Source organism: Phaenicophaeus curvirostris, chromosome 12, assembly GCF_032191515.1.
Source record: "Phaenicophaeus curvirostris isolate KB17595 chromosome 12, BPBGC_Pcur_1.0, whole genome shotgun sequence".
NCBI lineage: Eukaryota > Metazoa > Chordata > Aves > Cuculiformes > Cuculidae > Phaenicophaeus > Phaenicophaeus curvirostris.
In genome coordinates, this window is record NC_091403.1 from 5334677 (window position 1) to 5361434 (window position 26758).

At 38.4% G+C, this 26758-nt stretch overlaps 1 protein-coding gene across 1 annotated transcript in view; it reads left to right on the top strand.

Annotated features, from left to right (window-relative positions):
- The first annotated feature begins 3873 nt into the window (after positions 1–3873).
- SEMA6D (semaphorin 6D) overlaps positions 3874–26758 on the top strand; it is a 132914-nt gene continuing 110029 nt past the window's right edge. Inside the window, exon 1 of the mRNA XM_069867062.1 lies at positions 3874–3958. The gene's annotated coding sequence lies outside the window, so the exon portion shown is untranslated. The remainder of the gene's footprint in view (positions 3959–26758) is intronic.

Consider the following 26758-nt stretch of genomic DNA (forward strand, 5'->3'; position numbering starts at 1 on the left):
AAATTTCATCCAAATCATTAATGAGAAAATATCTTGACCCCCCAAAAAATCCATTTTCAGTCTCTTACAACAATTTATTGTCACTAAGCTTTCTGGACCGCAAGAGGTGATATTATTCCTAAGCTCTTCCTTGCTACCCAGGACTATAAATTTGTCTCATATAAATTGTAACATTAGCTTTCTCAGACATTGTATTAGCCACTTGTCTGCGAATGCGTTGAGGGGCTTGCTGCCGTCTCTGCTCAAAACTATATGTGATGAAATCCTTCTGCATTACCAGAAACATGATAGGATTGCCAGCATGCATCTTCTATCCCTAGAACGGACTTGACTGTGAATAAAATGGAAATTTCAACCCAAATCATCAATTGTTCATGTTCTCACACTGAACTATGTTCCTTGAATACGAAATAGTTCATAAGTTTTTCCTTAAATCATAGGATTTTTCTGTAATAAAAAGCATAGTGAGACAAACATGCCTGTATCTTCCAGCCAGTTCAGGAGTTGTGTCTGAATGTAAACCAGGTATTCAGAAACCTTTTATGGATCTGCAGCTATTTTTGAAGCACTGCAGCTAAATTAAACTTATCCACATGTCAAGTTCTATTCACCTGTGACAGACACCATGAGAGTTTATAAAAACCCTCTTATGACTTGGTCTAGCAAGGGTGGAAAATACCCAGCAACTTCTTTATTCTCTCTCCTCCCTTGGTCTCCTTGCACAAAAGCAAGCAATGTTCCTGAATTGATCGAGTTCAGCATCTGCCTGCTCTCTGAATCTCTCCAGAGCCATCGAGACCCCCATTCTTAGATACCATCTCTGCTTGTTGCTTTGTGCAAAAGGGCATTTCTGGCAGAAATCCTGTGACCAAGCTGACTTCCTCCACAGCACAGTCATTATTTTTTCCCCCTTCTCAATTCTGTCAGATATCTAACTACTATAATTGAAATCTTCACCCGCACTCATCTCCTCTTCCCCACCTTTAACTCATTCCTCAAAGCCTTTTCACCCACCACAATTTCTTTCTCTGACAAGGATCTTCACAATTTATTCCAAGTGAAAACTGATAAATCTTCATAACTCCTCCTTTCACTCATTGCTCTGTTCCTGAAATCGTCCTCTAGCCTGCCACAAGCCACCAGGTTTTCGAACTGCTGTCCTTCTCTTCTTATCCACTTTATGCAGTGGCCCCATCTTGTCCCTTTTTTCCTCCAGTCTGTCACTCTCCTCCTTTTTTCACACAATTCAAGGTTGCCTTAGTCTTTCACTTCTTCACAATTTCTCAATTTTTGCACCACCTGCCCTTCTAAAATGCTCTCATCCCTGGATGCACGCAGCACACTGCCATCTAATTCTCACTCTTCATAGACAACAGGAGATGCTCAAACCAGTATGTAGTAACTTTCTTCAGTGCTATCAGGTAATTGGTACTCCACCTTTGACCATGTACGCCTATCAGATAGTTCAATATATGTTGAAATGTTGATAAACTTACTGTAATTCACAACTCATTCGTCACTCGAGTTCACCACTCATGACTATCCATCTTGGCTCTTAGATTTCTTGCACAGTAAATTTGTTTTCTCAAATCTTGACAAACTTAATCTTCCCCAATTCAAATAATGCTGTTAGAAAAACCATTTTCCTAGTTACTGATTTTGGCCATGTTGCTTCCTGACCATAACACTCTGGTGATGGGTGGCTCTCCCTTTACTCTTCTAGGAAGATAATTTGTCCTTTCTCCGTGTCGTCTCTTAGTATGAAAATAGTAGTTTCAATCTCAGTTTGAGTCACAATGTCCATTTTCTTCTCAACTCTGTTTTTCAAGCCAGCACCTTTGTGCATTCTCCCATCAAAACTCATCAGACCCTTCTGCAAAACTGTTTCTTCAAATCTCTCTTTAAAATGGGCCTTTACCACGCTGCCAACAAAAACTACTGCTTGTTGTAATGAGTATTATAATCTTTTTTTTCTCTTATTTCCTACTGACCTATTTGCCTTTTGTCCTCAATCCACTGCCTAACTTCTAAGAATGTATTTCCACTGTGCGTTTGGATGGGACTAATACTGTGAAGTCCTGGTCCATGAGTAGAACTCAGGTGCTGTGATAAAGTAAACAGCACTGAAGGGAACAGTAAAGGCCAGGAGGAGTTGAAGTCATGGCTATATCCCCGCAGAATGGGCCTGGCACACGATTCTAACAGTTAATATTTTTGGCAAAAACACAGATATGGAAACTATGTCCATGGCCAGATGTGCACACAGAACTGCCAAAGCAGAGTAGTAGACACTGTAAACCGTGCTGGTTTTCCCAATAACGTATGCAGAGATCCTAGTCCTTACCTTGGAAAAAGTGAAACACTGAATAAACTTTGGGATCTGCAGCTATGGTTCTGGGGTGATTTAAAGTATTGCAAACTGATGCTTAACCAGCTAAGTCATTCCCTCCAGCACCCTTCTGTTGTAATCTCCCTCCAAAGATATTAAAAACACAGAAACCTTGGCCAGGTTGTAGTTGATCTAATTTATAAAACATTTTCTGGATATTAAAAGCTAGGGCAATGCACTAGTAGTTTTTAAATTGTGTTAAATATACTGTAAACTCCTAGAAAGAACCTTTCATTGAAGATTATTGTATGACGATTTGAAGGTTGAAGTGTCTAGATTAAAGATTAATATGAAATGCACTGGGAAATTGTTTGATGTATAAGGACCTATATGGTATATTAATAGCACACTTTTCAGAGCTGCCTGAGGGAATTAGACACCCAGTTCTCTTACATGTCTTTGAAAATCTCTCTCCAAGGAATTTGTTGTTGTATAGTGAAAATGGTAATATTTTCATTGGAAGCTTGAGTAAAAGAGGAAAGGAAAGATGTGGAGACAGTCTGTACTCATCTAGGGCTTGATGTTAGCTTCTTACAGTTTTTTCCTCTTTTGAATTTGCTCTGTTGTGGTACAGAGGCAGCTTGGACTTGAGTGCTATGAGTTCATATAACTGGTCTGACTCAAGAACACTGCTTCACCTGCCTGTGTAATTCTTGTCATCAATTCTGTTTCTTCTTTGCTTTCACTTCAAGATAGTTTTCATGTTCTCGACAGAAGTGATTTGAATAATTTTTAAAATAACCATGTAAATCTTAATGAAACAAATGTATACATGTAGATGTTTGTATTAACAGTATAAGATGGATTAATTCAAAGTAAATAGCAAAAATAATTGTGTTACACATGTATTTTGTAAAATACGAAGTAGGGGTTTTATCAGTCTTCTTTTTTAATAGAAATTTCAATACTTTAATGAAAGACATCTTCCACATATGGTAGAAATTACAAGTTTGCTTGTCCCTGAAGTGCTGCAATACAAATAAGCTGTTAAATGCCAGCTCTGAATGTTATTTTTCAGATGCTAAGAGAGATAATCCTGTACTAAAACTATTAGGAGGCAAATTTGTTTGAACTTCAAAACCTCTTTGATCTGAAATGAAAATGAACTGTGTATGAGAGTATGCTCTATTAATCTGGGGTTAGCCAATTGTGTCCATTTTTGTTTGGTTTTTTTCCCCATGAGGTGTCTTTCTAACACAGTTTATGAAAACTAATAATGCAATATACTGTTATTTTTCCTGGTTAAATCTGTTGCATTTCTTTCATAAAAGGACACTTTCTGTAGAAAATGCCCTGTGGGAATCAATATTCAGGTTTACAGTCATTTGAAAAGTCAACATGCTGATGTGTTGCATTCAGATCTATTTTAGTGGTCTTATCATTAGGCTTGCAGTAGGCAGTTACAAAGTAAGGCTTCCATGGGTACTGGTAAAGTGTGATTAAAAATAATCATCTGTTTGATGAATATTTTCCTCTGACTTTTGGCAGGATCACTCCTCTGATTTTGTGCCAGACTCTACAGGAACACTGATGCCAGCAATCTAAGGATCTTCGCTTTTGGTCTCAGTGGTAAGTTCTAAAGATGTCATAGTGTAAACCACATGAGAATTTAACAGTTTTCTGAAATGTTAGAATGAAAATGAATCTGTGTGAAAAATTATCTCCTCTTGACCAATGCAAGGATAGAGACATAGAAGAACATATATCGATCTGCAAGAGATTGAGCTCAGGACACAGGTTCTAAGCAATCTTTGTAAGACTAAAATCGGAGAGGCCTTTCTTATTGTTCTCCCTGCTAATGTAAATAGTGCCCAAAGGTTTGATGTTGTACATTCCGAGCGTTGTAACCATTTACAGAAGGATGGTGGGCAGGCGCTAAAAAGGGAGTAAAATGCACAGAAATGAAATTCAGTAGTTTCCTTTTGCTGAAAGCTGAACAATAAGTTCTGTTTAATGTAACTAGTCTGATTGCACAAACCTTGAGACAGATTCCTAAATACTGCTGTGGAGACCTTGGTAGGGAAATTAATCTATATACATCTTGAAGCTCAGAATATCTGCTACAGAAATAAATTCTTGGCTTTGGTAAAAGAGAAAAGGAGGAGGGGACCCCTGAGTCTCGTCACACTTTTGCATCAATCTGGAATACATTTAGTAGAAAACAGTAGACGGGTAGCGTGGAGTAATTCTTTAACAAGAAATCATGTTGGTATGTAAGTGTTCTGGAACAGGCTGCCCAGGGAGGTGGTTGAGTCACTTTCCCTGGAGGTGTTTAAGGGACAGGTGGATGAGGTGCTGAGGGACATGGTTTAGTGTTTGATAGGAATGGTTGGACTCGATGATCCGGTGGGTCTCTTCCAACCTGGTTATTCTATGATTCTATATATATTTTTAATCGGATTACACCACAAAACTTAGAACTCTTCTGATATGGAAACAAAACCTGTATTCAGCATTTCTCTAGCAATTTATTGCCATCAACCAAGTAGTTCAATAAAATCTCTGCTTTGGTTTAAAGACATATTCAACAAAAATAGCATTCCCACAGAATGCTCTTTTCAGACAAAAATTAATATAATAATATGTTATTATGAATCCTCAAGACAGATTACATTTCATTATTGCTGAGAAACTTCTATAATGTTGGAATGTTCCTAATAAAGGAAGGTATCTCCCTCAGAGCATGCTGGACTAGTGATGCTATTTATTAGAAATAAAAGAATACAGCGTTTGTATCATGTTACTTGATCACATAAGCAAGGTGCAGAACAACAAATTGTCAGGGTGGATTTTAGGAAATAATGTGATCCTAATAACACTTACTAAAGTTTTCAAATTGTTATTTGACTCTACTGAATTCTGTATGCACTGTAATTTGAAGAGCCAAAAATCAATGCTGTTCTGACAGACAGAATTCTTGGAAGTAAGAAGTAGCTGATAATGAACTACTAGATCTTTTTCCCGTGGAAACAGAAGACTATAATGACCTAGTAAAGGAAAGCGAGAGACCTCCGTTTTTTGTCTTAACTAAGGCAAACGAAAATCCATTATAATTCATCAAAGGCTCATCCCTGTGACAAAACTCCCATTCACTTCAGCAGGAGCAATCTGGGTAATGAGCATCTAACCAGTAAGAAATATAAATGTTTTTAGATTAAGTTCTTTAGGGTCTCTGAGAAAAAAATGGCCAACTATAAACATATACTGGGAGAGAGAGAGAGAGGGTTCCATGTTCATGTGATCAGTAAATATGTAGAATATGCCTCGGTAGGATTAATGACCTTCAGGGCTTAGAGATGACCAGTTCACTCATTCTGCTGTTAGGGAGTCAAAAAATAGTTTAACATTCTGCAAAGTTAAAGTGCGTGTATTAAAGTGAGGAAAAAGAATGTTCCTTTTTACCACATTTCTTTATCTGACCATCCCTTCACACCTCATTTCAGCCTTTATATGGTTTTTGTGTTCATACTTTATTATATTTTCTTGAGGCAAGAAAGGTTTTCAATGAGAATTTGATGAATGTCCATATTGAATTGGATCCCCCTTTTTTAATTAAGTTCATCTAAATTTAATTTTGCAATTTTACTTTAGTAAACTCATCTGACTCCAGATGTTGAAAGTGCTTTTCCTATTTCTGCTCTCACATAATTGTACCTGTGAAAGATTTATGACTTAGAGAGGCATTTCTGAACACCTTCGAGTGTTTTCAGCATATGTTTCATGGGTGGCTACTAACACGACCAATTAGCATCCAAAAATAGTGCTCTGCACCCTGGCTTTCTTTTAGTAGCATGTTGCTTTTATTAGCTTGCACTTTAAACAAATAATCAGTTTAAAAGAAACATCAAAGCATTTCAAATGATACAGAGATATTGTGTTCTACAGAATTTTAAAAGTAAGAGAGAGCTCTTCAGAAGCTACAGGATGCTATAAGAAAAACATAACAAAGAATTAATCACTTTGATTAAAGGAAGGCACAAACAATTTGTGGGGGGTTGGGCTCCTTTCTTTCATTACAGCTGTGGTGGTGAATTGTTTGGTGCTGTCAGGATGTTACTTAAACTTGGTAAACGTGAGAAATATATGCTTGAGTGCTTCTTGGTCTTAAAGATTTCAAAATGCTTTTACTAATTTTACTGCCATGAGCAATGACTCTGCAGATCAACTGTCACCACATACTTTTCATATTCTGTCATGGCTTCTGGATCAGTGTGAATGGCTCTTATTTTAAGAATTATCCGGAATTTGCTCCTTAAATCTCATCGTATCTTACAACATTGTATGCGACACACACGAGGCGTTGTATCATGAAGGCTCTGGTTCTCATCAAAGAAACAGATACTCTAATTGAGCTTTCAGATGATATTAGGAGAATAGTCCAATTTGAAACAAAAAGGTGGTTGTATTTTTTTCCTTCAAACCAAAATCACTTTCCTTGAGATTTTTTGTGGACGTAAGCACTTCTGGTATGTTAATTTGTAATATTTATCCATGCCGTAAACAAATCCTGTTTTGTATGTTTGTATCAATTAAAGGCTCATAGGATGCAAACTGCTCTAGATGTGATTGGCAATCTGTCACTCCAGGGTTTTTTGGAGGTTCCTCCAGAACAAGTGGAATTAGCAGTACTAAATATCAGTAATGCTAACACGAATCAACTTCTCTGTTTTCTTCTTTATATTCCTTCAGGCCTCCATAATATAACTTGGTACTTACAAAAGACTTTAAAGAGGTGATGTTCCTGTGGTCCACGTGGTAGGAAAGGGAAGGAGTAAGTAGGTCCTGTTTGCATGAGAGACGTCAGTGTTAAGGCAAATTATAGAGTAGTGTCTTTAATGACTATCCATAGGCAGTGGAGGAGGCCAGTCTGGGGACCTTCCTCATTCAGAGAAAGACTGTAAGCCCTGGAAATTAGAGTGCTCTTTAGTGCTTAATTCATACCTTTCTAGTGTAAAAGAACCTTCTAGTGAAAATCTCACTTCTGTGAGAGTTAGACGTGGGCACATTTCTCATAACATATTTTATTACCTTTATTCTAGTTCATCTCTAAAAGTTTCTTAAAAGGACTTTTCTCCATTCATCAATAGAGGGTGCCATTTTTGCATCATTTTCATTTCCCCCAGAATTCTTTGTGATGCAGGCTTAAAGTAACTGCAATCCATAATGCAAAGCAAGTATACACTTAGGAAAGTTTTAGCAAAAAGACTCAAGTAGCTAATTTAATTTCTAGCAAAAGAAAGGAACATGGCAATCCTCCATTGGGTGAAACACTTCTGAGCTTTAAAGGCTTCATGTGGGAGTCTGGATGGGACCAAAAGAAGGAACCACTTCAGAATTACAAAATGACACAGTTTATGTTATTGTTAAATTGTCAGGATTTGCTATGTATTTGCTGAGATGGTAACCATACAGGGTGTTTTCAAAGACACTAACTGGAGAAGGGTATGTTAAACCTCCACAGTCTTAAGAATGCCTAATGACTGCCTGCCAATACAGCTGAATCCTGCTGGGTAATGGGGGAATGCCTACCATGTAAATATAAAGGGGGTTATTTAGGAGACCCAGTGAGCTGTGAATTATTGCCTAGGTTGTCACCAAAAAAAAAAAAAAAAAAGGAAAATGAGTTGTGGAGAGGCAAGAACGTGTACTGAGTTCTGAATAGCTTTGTGAGACCTTTTTTGAGATAGATGAGGAAACTTACATACACCCTCTGCAAAAAGAGATATCTGTTTTGCCAGATTTCAGATGTACCAGCCACCGAGATTACTGTGAAAAACCCATTAAAGAAACAAAACTGGTTTATTTTTATGCCTGATAAATGCATGAATAGGAAGAAAACTATATTGTCAACTATATTGTCCAATAACTGAATTTAACATCTGTATTGATCCAGCGTGTGATGAAATCAGTGGGAATGTTTCCACTGGTTTTAATAGGACTTTGGCTGGACCCTTGGGGAATTAAAGAGTTAAGAGTTGGATTGACAGGAAAGGTAGCAGGGAATAGCTTCCAAGTCTGGCTGTTTTGTGCATCCTTGCCACAAAGCACTTGAAACTAATTTTGTCACTTAATGTGCTGAAGCTCATAATCTGAATCCCAAAAGAATAGTCTGAAAATCAATATTGCGTACTTCTATAAGGTTTGTATACGCAAACAAATTTTTAAAAATGGGAAGAATTTCACCTAAATTGTGAAGCTCATCTTTCTTTTCCCCTCACGCACTTTATCAGGCTGAGGCAAAAAATGTCAGGGTAGTAGGATCGAAACAGCGTGCTGTTTCTATTATATTAAATTCATACAATTTCTGTATTTTCTGTTCCATTATACAGTAATAGGAATTTACTTACTTTAATCTTCCTATCTCTTCAAATGGAATTTGTGAGTATGGTGACACAAATAGCATAGGAAAGGAGAGTCACTTATGTCAGCTGTGTTAATTTTTTACAGCTAGTTCTTTTAAGGGTATCTAGCTGGAGATATCGTCTTTTTTTCAAAATTGTAAATAACTTTAAAACTTAAAGGGCTGTTTTGTTTTTTTTTTAAATCCTGCTTTCAGCAGAATAAATAAAATTTTTAGAGGCAATGACTGAATATAAGGGGAAGACTAAGATAACAAGACTGCTAAGACTGCAGGTAATAGTATTTCTTAAGGGGTTGGTCTTGTTTTTCAATACAAGTGTTTGAGATTTTATTGCTGAAAATGAACAGCTGAAATTAACAGGAAAAGTAAATGTTTTTTCATGTACATTTAGAGCTGGCGTAGAATTCTTCAGATCTCTCAGTAATTGTTGGTAAGGACTTTCTCTGCTGAGCTGAAAAATTCTAAATTAAATCATTTGTTTTCAATATGAATAAGATTTTCTGATCAGTCAGCTTACATGTAATCAACTTAAGTGCAGTTTTAGAAAGAGATGAACCATGTCAGTGTAATTCCCAAGATGAGAAATGAATACCTGATGAATTTCATTCTTGTGAGATAAAAAACACTGTTAATTTATAATTTTTTTTTCCTGGTGATTCTGCTAAGTAGGAGTTATTGGGTGGGTTCTTGTTACACAGAGAATATCCTCCATATAATTTATACACATACTTACCCTTCTTCTCTACCACAGTTCCCCAAGTAGTGAAATAACTCCAAATATGTTAAAGGTTCTACCAAAATAACGATTTAAGAACACTGAAAATAAATTCCCCTTTTAACCAAGGTCTGAACTAATGACCCACTGGATATCTGTGTTATGGAGTGATGCGATGCTACTGTATCCCATAAAAATGCACTAATTCTTCATTCATTAGAATTGATAACACACAGTACAGTAAACTCATTATTTTTTCCCTAAATGTTCATCATTAAAGTGCAAACAATCAATAGTAGTTTAAAAAAAGAAAAAGAAAACACCACCATAAACAATCCTCAGAACCCTACTGGTCCTGCAGTTGTATCTGCTACATGCTAGTGCAGAATTACTAATGAGAACATATTTAGGTATAAATAAATCTTTTATCCTCATTATAACTCCGCTGTGTTCCTACAGTGAAGTCATCCACACAGAGCTGCTTATGGCTTGAAAGCTTCAATAGCCTCTTTTATTTATAATAAATATTGCATACTAATGTTAACAATGTCATTGTGTGATGTCTCAATAGAGGATTATGACTTCATGTAACGTTAGCTTGATGTCTCTTCTCTCCTGTAATGGAGTCAATTTTCCTTACAAAGGAGATGAGAATCGTTTATTCGCAAACCTTGTAACAAATATTCTGCGTACATACTATGTTAACTCAATATTAAGGTAGTTCGATGAAGTTCAAAGCCAGGGAACGCAGAGCTAAGGTTAAGTGCTTAATCTTAGTTTACCCATGTTGGGTGCAGTGAAATACTCTTTAAAGTTAGATATCCGTATTTCCCCCAAAATAGTGTTTGAAGTGTGACTTACTCTGTTTTCAGGTGTAATTACATGTAAAGGAGTATGGATATTCCTAAAATATGCACGACTGTAAATAATATAATCATTAAAATGATTTTGTGGTACATCGCTAGTGCAAAGAGAGGATAAGCTGTATTTATATTAATGAGCAAAGCAATCTTCCATCATCTACCAGAGACGAACGGCACGTTGGGGAATAGGGGCCCATCTCTTACAGCACTTATGCACATGCTTAACCTCAATTACGGCGTCAACGGGACTTCAGTACAATCTTAAACACCGGGGGGAAAAGGAACTAATGCATTGGCGTAAAGATCCATATTTATATAATAATGCAAAAATATTAAGTAAACTATAGCACAGTCATTTGTGATGCATGAATATAGATATCTTGTAATATTAACATAATACAAGTGGATGCTTTGCTCCTGAATACCTTCAAAATAATTTATCTGAATGCTCATGAGAGAAGTTCAGGCTAAGATGAAAAGCATAAATCCACCTAACAGCTAACAAATAATTCACATTACTGTCTGAAGACATGTTCAGAATACAGGATTTTATGATAACTAAAGGGCATAATATTCCACCTCTTGTGAAAATACCAACTCTTATTAGTGCAAGCTTGCAATGTACCATGAAAAATAAAACGAAACAAGAATTCTTCTGAACTCAAATAGCAACTGAAACGTTTTTACTGGAATAGGATACTCTTGGTTGGAAACTGTTTCAAAACCAATGCTATCATCCCATTTTTTCACATCTGTGCAAAAAATAGATGTCACATTGCATAGGCCAGTGCCCGTACTGATGGATACTTCCTATGGAGAAAAGAATATGTGAAACAAAGAATTATTTCTCACTTATGCTAAACCCATGTCTGTATTTTCATCAGAATATCGCTTCTAACTGCAGCGTAATCCTGAGTGATTTGTCTGGAGATTGACGTTACGTTAATATTTTTAACAATGTAACATCTGTGTTATTTAAGAGCTATTATTTCATTTAGTAATTTTAGGAACTGTGAGCTAGATGGTCTTTTTTTCTGCCAATATAGATTCAGAGATATTCCACTCGTGTCAGCCGTCAGCTTCACATTTACACTAATGTATCTGTACAGGATCAAGCATTTGCCCTCCAGTCCATGTTTTCTAATTTTAACAGCATATTCATGACTTTATTTGAAGTTTCCTTTTATTTTCATTAGAGGATGTGTTAATTAGAAATAATTTTAAACCACAAAATTATGTGAGTTTGTTAGATTGAACAAAGCAGAGGATGTGCATGACACCCTCTGGCTGGAAGAAATGCTCTGTTCCCGTGTGCACAAAGGAAACTGGATAAGAATCACCTGGTGTTTTAGCTGATAGTCAATGGGATGACATGAACGTGGGTTTGAACTGTGTCTGAAATGAGGGAACATGTGAACAGATGTAGTTTCAGCTTGTATGTTGGCACGATGGGTGGTAGTGGGTATCAGTTTGGAGCAGTGTGCAACGATTTGGTTCTCAGGTGCTGTAGATGTGTTTACCTGCGGAATTTGTTGCCTCTGTGGTGATAGCTCAGCTAAAAAAGTCTAGACTTTGTTCAACTCCAAAAAGCCAGACTTCTGAGCCTGTGCAGGGCTCACTGTAGGATTCGTGGAGTCTTAAAAAAAATTCTGTTATCTCTGACTTAGTTTTGTGTTGCTGTAGTTCAGTGGGGACTGTTCACCTCCTTGCAGTCAGGTATGTTGGAAAAGTCTGCAGCATCGGAGCATTTGATCGTGGCCCTTTGGGATGCTTAGTGCAGAAGGGGTCAGGCGTAACAGTGCCTTGAAGTTTCAGCATGATGTAAATAATCAAGAGAAATGTGAATCTCTAAACTTCAACCAGCTTTTGTGTGATCTTAAGTGTATTTTTAAAACAGGAAAACCCACTATTTTGATTTTATTTTCATAACATAACAAATTCTAAAGGGATTTTCCTTTGAACTTTACAAATGTCTGCTGAAATCATATAACAGCGCAGCACAAAAGCTGCAGGATTTGAGAATTAAAAATTACTGAGAGCAGGGAATTTTTTTTCTGAGATTGTTTCTAGTCTGAGATGCATTTCTAACTGGATTTCCACTTGTCCTAACAAACAAGGGCCAAAACCTCCCCATCTGTGAGGAAATTCCCAATTTATGCAAATTCACTCTGGTTATCTTGGTCTTTAGGACTGTTCGTGTCCCACACTGTTTGTGCAGTAGCCGTTCTGCCTGGCAGCAGTGCCAGCACTGGGCTCAGATTACAGCCTGACTCCACAGCCTCTGTGCAGCAAAAGCTCTGCATTAAAAGATCTGTAAACAGATAATTAACTTCATATTTAATTATATGTCCAAAAATTGTCTGAAAATTGATGTTCCAAAAATTAAAAACTAATTCAAAATTTTTTAGCCGCTCTCACCACACTCATTAGGGAAATCCTCCAAAAATTTGTCTCTTGAATAAATAAGCCTCCACTTACATAAATAAAGGAGCCATATTTAGATTCCAGTTCAATATGCAAGAGAAATTTGGCAAATCTAATGTATTTCAATCAATTTGGTATGTAGTAGGAGAATAATGTCAGTGGAAAGGATACTTTTAAATTTTTTTTGTCTTTAAAAACGTGAAGGAGAAGGAAGAATGTTGGCTTTTGTAAACAGAAAGGCAGTGCTTTAAATAGCTGCAGCAGTGATAAGGCAAAGAGCTTCTAAATAAATGAGGTGTGAAATTTTTTTTTTTAACTCCAAATTGAGTATTCACTGGAACGTCTTTAAATTTTGTGAAACAGGACAGCAATATATTTCAGAGTTTTGAGCAAGGAAGCAGAGTCTTTCCATAATAGAATAGGTACCACATACCTAAAGAAGACAAATAACACTATCTAGAACACTTTCACCTTTACCAAAGAAATTTTATAAGATAGAAGTAATTTTGATTTTGCCACAATAAAAGAATGTAAGAATTTGGAGTTTTGACAAACTGTTCTGATGACTGGGAAGTTTGCCTTTCAACTGTGTTTGATGTGATATTCAGTTCATTTTGCCAAAATATTTTATGCCAAGTATTGCTATTAAATCTTTCATGTTGTAAAGATTTTTGTCAACAGACACACAAGGATTGGGTTTTAAGTGGAGTTAATCATTGAACTTGGAGAAGAGAAACACTGGGGGAGTACTTCACTTACACAAACAAACCACCATGTAAGCTTTAGCCATTTCTGTAATTATTACCCTGTTTTCAGAACGGTGTGGGTAAAACATAAAATCTAGCTCCCCCTCTGATCTCTTTTCATGTTTGTCTTGTAGAACCTATTAGAAGAAACAGATAATTAACACAGAAAACCCATGAATTTGCTGCAGCTGCTGGTGTATCAAATCTTTTGAAGTCTGCTTTAAGCGATTGTATCTGAGCACTTTTGGAAGTGTAAGAAATAACACGGAATTTTCTAAGATATAATTAATCTCTGACTCTTTCAATTCTTTGTAAATACTACATATTGTTATAATGATAGATAAAATGTTAATCCATTTTGCCTTGAAAAAACAAACCTTAAAAGGAAAAAGGATACCCATAGGGTAAAGTAGTGCCCTGCCTTTTCCCCTGTACCCTCCAGTGTGTCCAAAACAGTCACATTTTTAAATAATATTTTTAATTGGTGTTTGTGGCTTCATTTTACTATTTGATTTACATTGCAAATTTGGGCATCTCTTAAATGCAAAGGTAAATATCTATTGTAAAGTTGAGATTCACTGTTTTTATTATTACTGTGCACTCAGCTGTATGTAATCACTGGGCGTAGATTAACCCTGCAATGGGAGCTGCTAATATTTGTAGACATTTGGCAAGTGTTTCCTTTCCATACCAGAGAGGAGATTTAAGGGCACACTTGTGTGTGGATAATATTGAGCAACGTTTAGCAGATATTACTGTGGTATTACTGAAACCCTACCTTACAATTCTTAAAGCAAGATCTACCCTCCATCGCCAAAAGCAATGAGGTGTGGTAGTCAATTGTGATTGGGATGTGGGAGAGAAAATCCGTGGCACAATCCAAGATGAGAAATAGATCAAAGTCTGACAACAGGGCAGCTCATGCTGCCTAATGAAGCTATAGTTCCTAATGAGCTTGTCCTCCTGAACCATAGAAGATAATGGATCTATGCAGTTCTGGACTTCTTTCCCCATTTCACAGAGCCCACGTCCAATGGGGAGGCACTACGGCATAAAAAGATGACTGCCATTTTCTATTGCTGACTTCAGTTAAAATGATTTGTCCTTGTGTTTCTTGTTTTCCATAGTAATCGCTACCATAACTCAGTGTCCAGTGGCATTTGGCTGTGAAAGTGACACCTACACTAGGGAATATGTCTAGAAAATGAGCAGACAACACAACAACTGTTGCTGAAGTAGCATCATCCCCCATGGCTTTGTAGCATTCTATCCCAAACTGACAAAAACTTAGAGCATGGACCACAAAGTTAACATGCTTAGGCCCAGTTTACCAGGGTCAGCTGCAGGCCAGCCCTAATTAAGGTTTTGAAGAAGGTGGTCAGCAGTGATTCTGTCTTCCTTAACGCTTATCTGATCCAAAGGACCATGGAGGGTTGAAGTTCTAGGTGGAATCCCACATATTATTTAGGAACTGGTGGCACGTATCTGATCTGAAGGACCATGGAGGGTTGAAGTTGACAACAGGGTGTGTTGGTTGACAGCCGACTGAATATGAGCCAGCAGTGTGCCCAGGTGGCCAAGAAGGCCAATGGCATCTTGGCTTGTATCAGAAACGGCGTGACCAGCAGGTCCAGGGAGGTTCTTCTCCCTCTGTACTCGGCACTGGTGAGACCGCTCCTCGAATCCTGTGTTCAGTTCTGGGCCCCTCACCACAAGAAGGATGTTGAGGCTCTGGAGCGAGTCCAGAGAAGAGCAACGAAGCTGATGAAGGGGCTGGAGAGCAGGTCTTATGAGGAGCGGCTGAGAGAGCTGGGGTTGTTTAGCCTGGAGAAGAGGAGGCTGAGGGGAGACCTCATTGCTCTCTACAACTACCTGAAAGGAGGTTGTAGAGAGGAGGGAGCTGGGCTCTTCTCCCAAGTGCCAGGGGACAGGACGAGAGGGAATGGCCTCAAGCTCCACCAGGGGAGGTTTAGGCTGGACATTAGGAAAAAATTTTTCACAGAAAGGGTCATTGGGCACTGGAACAGGCTGCCCAGGGAGGGGGTTGAGTCCCCTTCTCTGGAGGTGTTTAAGGCACGGGTGGACGAGGTGCTAAGGGACATGGTTTAGTGTTTGATAGGAATGGTTGGACTCGATGATCCAGTGGGTCTCTTCCAACCTGGTTATTCTATGATTCTGTGATTCTAAGTTCTAGGTGGAATCCTGCGTATTGTTTAGGAACTGGTGGCAGGGCACTACAAAGCAGGCTGATGTTCATTGCTTCCCTTTTGGTATGCCAATAGCTCCTTGATGAAGCTGGCGTGCATTAGAGATGGCTTGGCAGCGCAACACAAAAATCCCAGTATGGATGCCACAAGTAATCTTTCTTCCCAAATGATGAGAGTTTTACAGGAACTGCTCTAGTCTGGCCTGGCAGCACCCAAAATAGTTTTCCCCGCGACTCACTTTGGCTGCTGGTGTTCCTGCTTCAGCTGTAAGGCAGCACGTTAGACAGACAGAGGCTGCACCACTGAGGTCTCTATAGAGCCACAAAGTCAGGCAAAGAGTAAGATATTGGTTCAGAAATTCCCAGGCCACTTGCAGAGCATCCTGGAAATAAAAGAAGAGACATAACAGTGACTCTTCCATGATTCCATTTCTTGTTATTTTGAGGAAGGTGGTGTGACTACCTTTAAACTTCAGGAGTGTGTATAAAATAGCATTAACAACAGCTCTCGCAGCTGTTTTAAACCTTTTAAAGGTTGCAGTAATCACATGGAATTACTGTTAAAAAAAAATAAACCCTTCGAGCAGAGACATGTCTGTTGCGAGTACTTAAAAATAGATCCCAGAGCTGAAATTTCCAAATATAAAGTTTTATTTCAAAATAAAACGGTTTGGCACACATTTTTCTTGAGGAAAGTGATTAATTGGACTCCTTTACTAACCTGCTTCTGCTGTAAGGGCAGTGCATGGTGTGGGAGGGTGGGTGGCTCCAGCAGATGGAGCTGAAGAAAAGCAGGATGAAGGGAGAGATCCTGACTCATCTGTCCACCAGCAGGCAGGAGCTGTGGCTTGTGTGAGCTCTGGGGCTTTAGTTTAAAGAATATTTCTTTGGAGGGGGTTACCCATGGCCTCCTGCAGCCTACATAGAACGACTGTTTGAGTGGCCTGTGTTAAACAGTACAGCCTATGTATTTTTAAAATAAAGGAAAAAAACATTGTAGTTCACTACTCAGTCCTACAGGCATCTGTTTTGGGGACGGTACAAAAGCAGAAGCAAGGAACGTGCAGAAAATACCTGTTTGTTTTAGGTTTTTTTGACCCAGGAGCGTTTTCTTCCACTTACGTGATGTGGTCTTAAAACACTTAAATTAGCCCAAATAGGGAGAGCACGGGGGCACAGCATGTGGCCAAGGCTCCTCCAGCTCTCACTGCTGTGAAAGGAGATGTTTGTGAATGTAATTCCCTGGACTGAAGTCTTGAGAAGCCCAAACAAGTGGCCTTGCTCCCTTGTGGGTCCACAGACATCAAGGCTTGGGTCCATCACTGAGACCTGTTACTGTTATTTTTATTTTTGTCTGTATCCTAACATTCAGATGTCCAGCAGATGTGGCAGTGCCATGCTAGCGTACGTAAGTAAGGAATATTTTTCTGAACAGAAGTGTTAACAGCTGCTCTGTAATGGCTCTGAGTTACCTTTAAACGAAAGCCAGAGAAAATGCAATGTGTCCCTTGCCTGTAAAGTCCCTGTGAGGCTTTAACTTCATGCACATCAAAAGATTTTACTCTCCAAAAATTACTCCTTAGTTAAAAAGAGGAAAGATGCCCTTTGCTGCTTTTGCCTGGAGCCCAATATCTTCTGACATTCCATAGCAGCTGTGGCAATGCTCCACTTAATGCAAAGAACATCTGGGCTGCCTGCAATTCTGGGAGAGAAGTGTCAAAAGTGTCATAGACATCCTTGAGCAAAGAAGGATCTTCATTTTTATTACACAGAAGTGTCAAAAACAGCATTATTGAACATTAGGATGCAATTTGGCACACAGAATAGATGTGACAAAGCTTCTTCTAGGAAATTGCTACTTAGCATTATTTTTTTATAATTGCAAATTAGCATTTAAAAAAAAGAACAAGTGGGGAGCAGCCAGGTAACCCTGACAATGAAAGATCCAAGCATTCTTTTTTTGGTCTTACTTCACAACCTCGTTGCTGTCTACTGAGTGACTGAGATTGATGAAACCATTGTCATCATCAGTGAAATGCACTGCATTGATCCAACCTCACTCACAAATCCAGCCTCTGTGACGCAGCTAATTTGGCATAATTGAAAGTTCCAGCTCCAGAAGGTTACTGAGCTGGACTCAGGACACTAGTTGTGGTTTTATCCTTGGAACGGGGTCAACTCTTATGATCAAATACGATGGCTTTGTGTCACACTCTTAATTGCTTTTTCATGGTTTGTGTAGGATAATCGCAGGCTTTCATATTTTGATTGAATTTTTATGGTGGACAGGAGATAATTATCACCTCTTCATGCTAAGTTTTGAGGTTTTTTTAACACAAAACATGGGATTGACTTCTCATCTCTCACTCAAATACAATTCTGCCAAGAAAATCTTCAAATCAGGACAGCAAACGTCTTTAGATAAGGAAGGCAGTGTGATATAAATTGCTAAGTGTTTAATTTATAGAGGAAAATATGGCACTAGTTAAAAGTTTGTTGGAACGATGTTGGAGGTGATGTCCCTCTCTTCTGTTACCACATCTCTGTTTCCCATCTTCCCCTCTTTATCCGTTTTCTGCTGTTCTCTCCTGGAACCTGGGTTCTGCAGTCAAGATCTCAGGCTGAACCAAGTTTGATACCATGGAGTTAAGTAAACTGAAAGGTCACACAGTCAGAGAACAGAGAGGTCGCAAAAAGTCATGCGGACAGGCATCAAGACTGGATTGTCAGCTTCTTAGTAATGCCAAGTGTTTCAGCTGAAACTCCTCTGAACAGGGTCCAATTTCCTGATGAAAGTTTGTGCCTTCAGGAAAGCGGCCATCAGGCCATTTGCTTCATGCTTTAAGATAGACATCAAAATCCCACACCACTTTCAATACGTGTGGTTTATGTAAGATTTGCAGTATGAATGTGCATGTGTAAAAATAGTTTCTCACACAGAAAAACAAACACTGAAGTGTTTCAAAAAAATTGTTTCTTTATAGAATCCATTGGGCAAAGCTAGGAATTTAGGTAGGTCTTACAAGCTGTGTAATTGCTTTGTTGGCCCTTTGCTCACAGTGAAATCAGCAGCGTATCTTTTATTTCTCCCTGTTTTTTCTATTAGTAAGTCAGCATATCCCAACAGCTCCCACCGCATCCCATTCCAAGTGCAGATCAAAATGCCAGCATTCTAATAGTGAATGTCATGCATAATTTATCATAGAAAAAAATACTTGATAAAATCTCTGCAATAGTTTCTTCTTGCCTTGTTATTCAGATAAAGGGGTTTTTTTTGTATTTTGGGGAGTTGTTGGTTGCTTGAATTTTTGGGGTTTTTTGGAAGCATACCTTCCATCGACTACAAAGCAGGCACCAAAATGTTGATGTACCAGTAAATAAGGTAAAGGACAACTGTGGTATTCTTGTGGGACATTGGCTTGACAAAGCCTTCATGTAATGCGTTAGTACTCCTTAATTTCTGGGTTGTTCAGAAGTGAGGAAGGATTTTCACAAGCAAGCAACATAGAATTGTTATGAGTTGAGTGCTGCGGCATTTTTTATCATGGTGAACAAAATGGTGGGTTAAAATAACTTCCTTATTGAGTGTAAAATGTATAAAAAGCAAATATTTCTATAAAGCTTAAAAAAAATCTAGTGTTTGGACATATGCATAGAAATAGGAGGTAGGTCTATATCAGATACATAACTCTTCAAAAATAGATGTCTACTGTAGGTCAAAGGGAAATGACAAGCCATAATGCAATAGTTCTGGTTGTTTTACATTTTGTAAGTCTTTCAAAAGTTTCATCCTAGCAGCTTTTAAAACAAAACTCGCAACTGACAAATCCCACTGGACTCCTATTTATAGTATACTAATTTTCAAAGAAAGCAAATCAGGCAACTCTTTTTAACATGAATAATATTGCTCCCAGCATTCTGCCCGCAGCCCACACATTGTGTTTTTTGGCATGATTGTGGCAAGTAAAAAAAATAAACAGCTCTTTTTAATATTTTTTTTTATACATAAGCTATTACAGTCAACGCTGACACAGCTGGCAAAGAAACTCAGTGAAAGGTAAACATTCTGCTCAAAATGTAATATAACATATTGTTGTGTTTGGTTGTTAAAATGTAATATTCCTGAAAGAATACTTTAAAAGTAAGTTTATTTCTTTTATTATTTTTTTTCAGAATGTTTGATATATCAGTATCTGATTTAAAAAATAATAACCTTTTAAAGAAATGACACTTACGATACTGGATATTTCAGTCAACAGCTTATTGAATTTTTAAAAATATTCTTACCAAAAATCAGAAAGGAAAATGAAGTATGATGTTTTATCCTTCAGCAGAATGTAATAGTCTGAGCTAGTAAAATCAATTTCTTTTAATAAAATTCTGTCAAAAGCAGGAAGTTCAATAATAAATGTCTTCAACTATTTAAAAGGAAGAAAACTCCAACAGAATCAAGATTAGTCGGTGACTTGTTTCAGCAACAACAAAAGATTGCCTAGTTCCTTGACCTAATTACTAGGAGCATGTATGAAGTGAGACTGTGGAATTACTTATATTTCACCAGAGAAAACACGTGAAGGTAAAGTCCTTTTAGGTAAGGACTATAGGTAAATATTTATGTTGCGTACATCCAGAAGTTCTCGAGGTAGTTTCATTTTTTAAAATCATGACTTTGTGTGATTGGTTATGATTAAGATGCTGCACTTCATAGAATAGTTTGGGTTGGAAGGGACCTTAAAGATCATCTAGTTCCACCACTGCCATGGGCAGGGACACCTCCCACCAGCCCAGGCTGCCCAAGCCCCATCCAACCTGGTCTTGAACCCCTCCAGGGATGGGGCAGCCACAGCTTCCCTGGGCAACCTGGGCCAGGGCCTCACCACCCTCTTGGTGAAGAAATTCTTCCTTATGTCTAGTCTAAATCTGCCCCTCTCCAGGAGGGCTTTACAGGACAGCTTTATCTCGAATATGCTTAAATAAAGAAATGCAGAAAGCACCTAGTATAACCAGCATGGAAGCTTGTGGATGTATTATAACTACATGCGCTCCTTGTTGTACGACAGCTCAGCAGTTATTGAAAATCCTAATTGATGTTTGCTGGCCTGACTTGTAAGAATATGAGAAGTGCGATTTTGTGCTAGCTGGGCAGCTGAACAGCAGTCTGTCCCCAGCCATCTGAGTGTCCACCATAAATGGTGTCCCTGTCAGCTTGCCTGTCATACCTAATTACCTTTGAAAGGAATTTTTGAAAAGATCCAACTTTGCCTTTTACTGATTACCAGTGCTTCCTTGGTATTGGGGTCTTCCAGCTCCCAGTTGTTTCTCCTTCTCTCATTCTGAATTCTGAAAAGGGCAGGTGTGCTGCAAAATAGATATCTGCCCTTTTATTAATCTACTAAGTAGACCTCTGGGTACAGAATTGGTGTATATGGATTTGAGTTTATAAAGGCAACTGAATAGTCATTTTTAATGTAATATAACACAAGATGAAGAGAAACTTTTAAGTTTTAGAGCAGCCTTCAGTAGAGAGGAGTAATTTCTGATGAATCCTATTGTTGATCTTGGAATGTGTTTCAGATGTGAGGTGTGTACTTCATATCACCCTCGGGGCAGTTAATAACAGCTGAACAAGCATTAACTCTGCTGAAGTCAGTGCAGTTCTACCAGTGTGAATCCAGGGGTGGTGTTGCCTTTACGTCTCGGCACAAAATAAGTTCAAAATAATCATGTAGCAAACGCAGTGTAACAGAAGTCCTGAGGACTAATTTTCCAGTCATTTGGGTCTGTTGCACCAGCACAATTGTGACCAGGACAATCGTGAACTTTATTTGTCCTCTCTGACTAGGACAAATATAATGCAAAAGATTTTGATTACAGAAGGTCATCTCTACTTGATATAGTCCCGATAAGCAGATCGTCACTTGTACCTTTTCCCTGAGCTGCTGGTGTGCACGTGCCTGTGGTGGGCTTCCCGTCTAGCCCAAAGTCGATAGGAAAGGAAGTACTATGCTACAAAATAATGTAAATCTTTTGTGATATACGAAACTGTTATTATTATGGACCCTGTATTAGGCCCATGTAAAATGAAGCTAATAATTTTCATCTCCATTTGAAACAAAAGGGGTGGAGGGTGAAGAAAAGAGGGAAAATGCAAGAGATCAATGTTTGCGTAATAGAAAAAGACAGCATCTGTAGGGAGAAAATTGTAATTCCAAGGTTTTTAAGACTATTACAAAGACGAGAGAATAAAAATAGAGGTCAAAAAGCAATAAAAATCTATAAACATTAATCCATAGCATGCCTTTTTTGAAGTATATGACATTTTTTTTCCACATACCCACTAATAGGGTTCTAAATATGAGTAAGAATAGCGAATTGCTTTTTCCATTTCTGAGATCTATAGCTTCACCTTTACACTTGAATAAAAACATTAACCAAGAGGCGATATGTATTTCGTTTATGCTCAGCCTCAGGAATTTTTCAGTTGAAATCAATAATTAAAATGTTTATTAGCCATTGTAAGTGTTACAAATGTAACTCTGTTAATACAGCTGTACATCTATCTCAGAAAACTGAGATATTTATGTCCAGATTTTTTAGATAGGTAACAGAATTTGGGAGGAGAGTCAATGTATAACCTCGTATTTACTCTGTAGGTACTTTAGGAGATTGAGACAATTTGGTATCTTTTCATTTTCTCTGCATAATAGACAGCAGGAGTTGTTCTTAAGAAGAAGAAGATTCCCACAGGGTTTAAGTGTTATAGCAAGCATGGAGTTTAGCATAAAAGCTTCTAAAAGATCACAGAAGAAAGGTACTAAATGATTGCAGGAAGTAAGACTTTTTGTGCAACCAGAACTTCCATGCTCTTCTGAATTAATATAAGTCTCTGGTTAATGAAAAGTACTTACAATATCCATCTGAGGTTGCTTACATAGTTTTATGTACACATATGGAGCCAGCCAATTTGAGTATATATTTGAAAAAAAAAAAAGAGGCCTTAGTATTAAAAAGTATATCTTGACTTGTAGTATCTCTGCTGTTGTCTATCTATTTCTTACTGTTGTCTCTGCTGCTGTCAGTGGTGCTTAGGAAAGAGAAGTGTTATTTTAGAAATTTCATAATGAATTCGCTGAATGCTCTCTCAGTGTCAAATGTGCAAGGTATTAGTACATGAACTGATATTTGAACTGAGTGCGTGTTTTGGATGGAAGAGGGATCGTGTGCTCATACACAATGCTGCGCTGTAGAGGAGCAAAGGTTAAATAGACCCAGCGCTTCTGTTCTCTTCCTGTGGCATCTTGGCCAGGAATGGTTTTATTGCTAAGGAATGAAGACACAGTTCTTGCTTGTTAGACTCTTGGGATTGTAACACTGAGCATAGTTAAATAAGTCTAAAGCTTTTGGAAGCTGAGAAGCTTTTCCTCCGATATCCACAGAAATATAAAACTTTTTATGTTTTTCAAATTTCCCTTAACTGTTCAAATAAATGCAGTTTCCTCTTTTTGCTTCCTCTGAGCATCCCTAGCTCTGAAGTGGAGCTGCACATCCAGCTGGCAAGGTGCTGACATGGGAGTGCCACTGCTCCAGCAAGCTGCTGCTGCCTTTTGTGTTCTGTGGCAGTTCCTTACTGAGAGTCAGTCGAGCTCTGCTGGATTCTTCCTCCCAGCCATAGATCTAAACCCACGAGCAAAATAGCTCAAAATACTGTGTTGGCCCCTTGCTCTTCTCCTTAAACCAGCAGTGCTAGCTTGCAGTACTTCATTCTCACATTCATCTCTATTTTTCACTCCTAGATTTCCTAATAGAATGGCTTCATTTAATGAACAGGTGAAATGCTCCTCTTCTCTGAATATCTCCTCGAAGCAATGTCTGCTGCTCTACCACAAGAAGCCCCTTATACCCAGGGACGGCAGGGTTTCTGTGACAGCCAGAAGGAAAGGTGGAGATTTTGTTAAAAACTTTTAGATTATTTTGGTATTATTAAAATGTGAAATAGCTATTTCATTAGCTTACAACTTTTTCTACGTATATTTCTACTCTTCATCATTCCCTCATTTTGCTTCTCATTGTTGCAGCTTGATTCAGATTAAAGTGTTAAGTCTGAATAAGCCTCATATCTTCTTGCTCACTGACCTAGCACGCTGAAGCCAATGGCAACATCCACATCACTGCAAATCATAATCATCTTCCTCGAAGAAGGCATAGGCAAGCAAAATCCTTCTCAGTGTAATCATCAGACATACGTTTCATACTGTAGTCCAGCATATTTCTTAGGAATTATGTTCTGTGGGCTGTACTTCGATATGCATTTCTTACAACGAAGCTATTATCCTATAGGTCAAATTAATACTTCCGCATTTTAAAAGGAAACTAATCATCTGGATTTAAGTACACAGTCTTATGTTTGCAAGAGTGGAGAAAATTGAGTCTAATAGGAAACCCATGATTGTCTGTCCGGTGTAATAAATGCTAACAACTAATTTCTAAAGGTGATCCAGAACTTGTAGTAATGTGCCCTCTAGTTTGTTCTCATTTATGGAAGTGATTATACAAATAATAAAATTCCTACAGCTCCGTGTGTGGGCTTCACAGAATCATTAGGTTGGAAGAGACCCACAGGATCATCGTGTGATCAGAACTGGCCCTTTGGATTGTATCAATACTAACCTGCCAAAGTTTCTGACTGACAGGGACTTCCTTCAAGTTTTGTGAAGGACTGGTGGACTGGAAGTCTGCTGAACTTCTGCAGTCAAAACCACTTTGTAGTCAATGGCTCCTTGTAGCAATCAGTGATTGGTAGAATTTTGTAACCCTCAATTAGCTTCTGGTTATATTTCTGTAAACTTCTGGAAGGATAAGTTTTAAATTATGGGTATTTTGTTAGAAGCTGAGCATACCAAAATGTGTCCTTCTCTTTGCTTTATTCACTGCTGCAATTTGGAAATAAGTAGCACAGCTAAAAAGTCAGCTATTTTGAGACTGATAAAGGATAATTATCAAGGAAGAACAAGTTATTCTTTCTTTTTTTTTTTCTTTTAATTGCTAAAAAGTTTAGCCAGAAGGAAGAAAAAATATTCATACTATATGAAGGCTGAGAGATGAGTGTTATTTTTAATAAACACTCTTCCTCATTTTTTCATCTCAGCTAGAAAGAACAGGGTCAGTGTATTGAAGGAAAGTGGAAGACTGATAGACTTAACTGTATTCAGGATGTGTTGTATGCAGACCAGCATACAAGCAAAAATATGGCAAAACCAAGAAAAAAAACCCAGATATTCTAACAGTAATTCATCATTAATAATTCTTAGCTAAAGGAAGAAAGCATGTCTGGTGAAACTACGAGTTAGGAAGGGCAGTGCACTTCTGCTCTGCAGGGTGGAAAGAAGATGAGTCTTGGATCTACCATGGCTTTCCGCAATTGGCCTGGAAAGTGCAATGCTGTGTTTGAAACAGCCGATTCGCCGATGCCTTCCCATGGAGGGTCTCACTTGACACTGCACAAAAAGCAAGCCTTTTATTTAAATTAGAAAAAGAAGATAGGAAGTATGGTCAGTTCACCCGATATGTTAGTCTAAGTATATCAGAAATATCATGGGAACTCTTTAGGACAAAAAAAGACTTTTTTTTTTTCTTTTCTCTGAGGGAAGGAACATTAATCCTGAACAATGATGCCCAGTTTTAAGATACCATAGCAGGGAGAAGTTGCTTCCAGCCTAATTTGTCTAGGTTAGCCCCACAGGGGCCTCTGTGCCCTGAACTTCTTGCCCAGCAAGAGTCAATTAAGTTTAAAGATTTTGTAAGGGAGGTACTACTCCTCACAGGGCACTGGTGAGGACTGGGACTTTTCACTATTACAGTAATACAAATAATACATTATGTTAGGAGGCTTTGAAAGAGAAATGTTTGACTGTATTGAGCAAGTAATGATGTTTGATGTACCTCCAAGGTGGCAGTCAGTGGGTGAGCCTTGCAAAACTCAGCTGCTTCTTTCTGAGCAAGTTTCCGCCTTGTAAACAGCACCTTTGTTTTCTGTCTATGTGGGCTCTGACGACTTAGATTTCCCTTTGATGTATGAATGAATCCAGTACTTCAAAACAAAGCTCAAAGTAGAGCTGGAAAAGCATTGAGGGAGAGAAGAAGGAAGGGAAAAGGAAAATATGGTTTTGAAAATCCACATTAATAAGGTTAGTGAAATGATCCGTGTACAGACAGGATAATTGTGTACTTGCTGTTTGTGCCTGTTTGGGGTATTTGAGGCTTGTGGGTATAACTTGAGGTTGCATGAGGCTTTTTCTGTATGCTAGCACCAATGTGTATGTGAGCAAGGGCGACATAAACCAGTGAAAATTATGACCACTGACTCACTGACCAGAGAGAGTCTGATTTGCATGGACTATTTAAAGCGTGCAGTTGTGCAGACAGTGCTTGAACAGCAACAGCGAGCTGTCTGTAAGCAGCTCAGAGGCAGAAGTTTGTTTACGCAAGGCATCTATCAAATCACTCAATGTGGCAACTAATTCAGGTGAAAACAATAATCTGGTCTTGGATAAACTGCAAGCAGACAAATGGGCCAAAGGCTGTGCTGCTGTGACCTGTGTATGGGGGTGTTAAGCAATCTGGCTTCTCCTGGTGGGGAAGAGGGATGCTTCTTTCATAGAATCACCAGGTTGGAAAAGACCCATTGGATCATCGAGTCCAACCGTTCCTATCAAATACTAAACCATGTCCCTCAGCACCTCGTCCACATATCCCTTAAACACCTCCAGGGAAGGTGACTCAACCACCTCCCTGGGCAGCCTGCCTTTCTTTGCACCTGTCCCTTCCATGGCTCTTGATGTCTAAGGATCTTTTAAGTGATTGGTTATCTCATAAAGAAATTGAAAAGAGGGTGTATATATCCTGATTGCTATTGCACTTCTGCCTGTGTGAGAGGGAGAAATGAGGCAGTGTCCACGGTTCAGAGTCTGGAGAGGCTACACAGGGCAGCGTGCAGGACAGGCTGCCCTCAGAGTTGTGAAAAGAGCCCAGTTTTTACCAGTCCTCAGTTTGTCTAA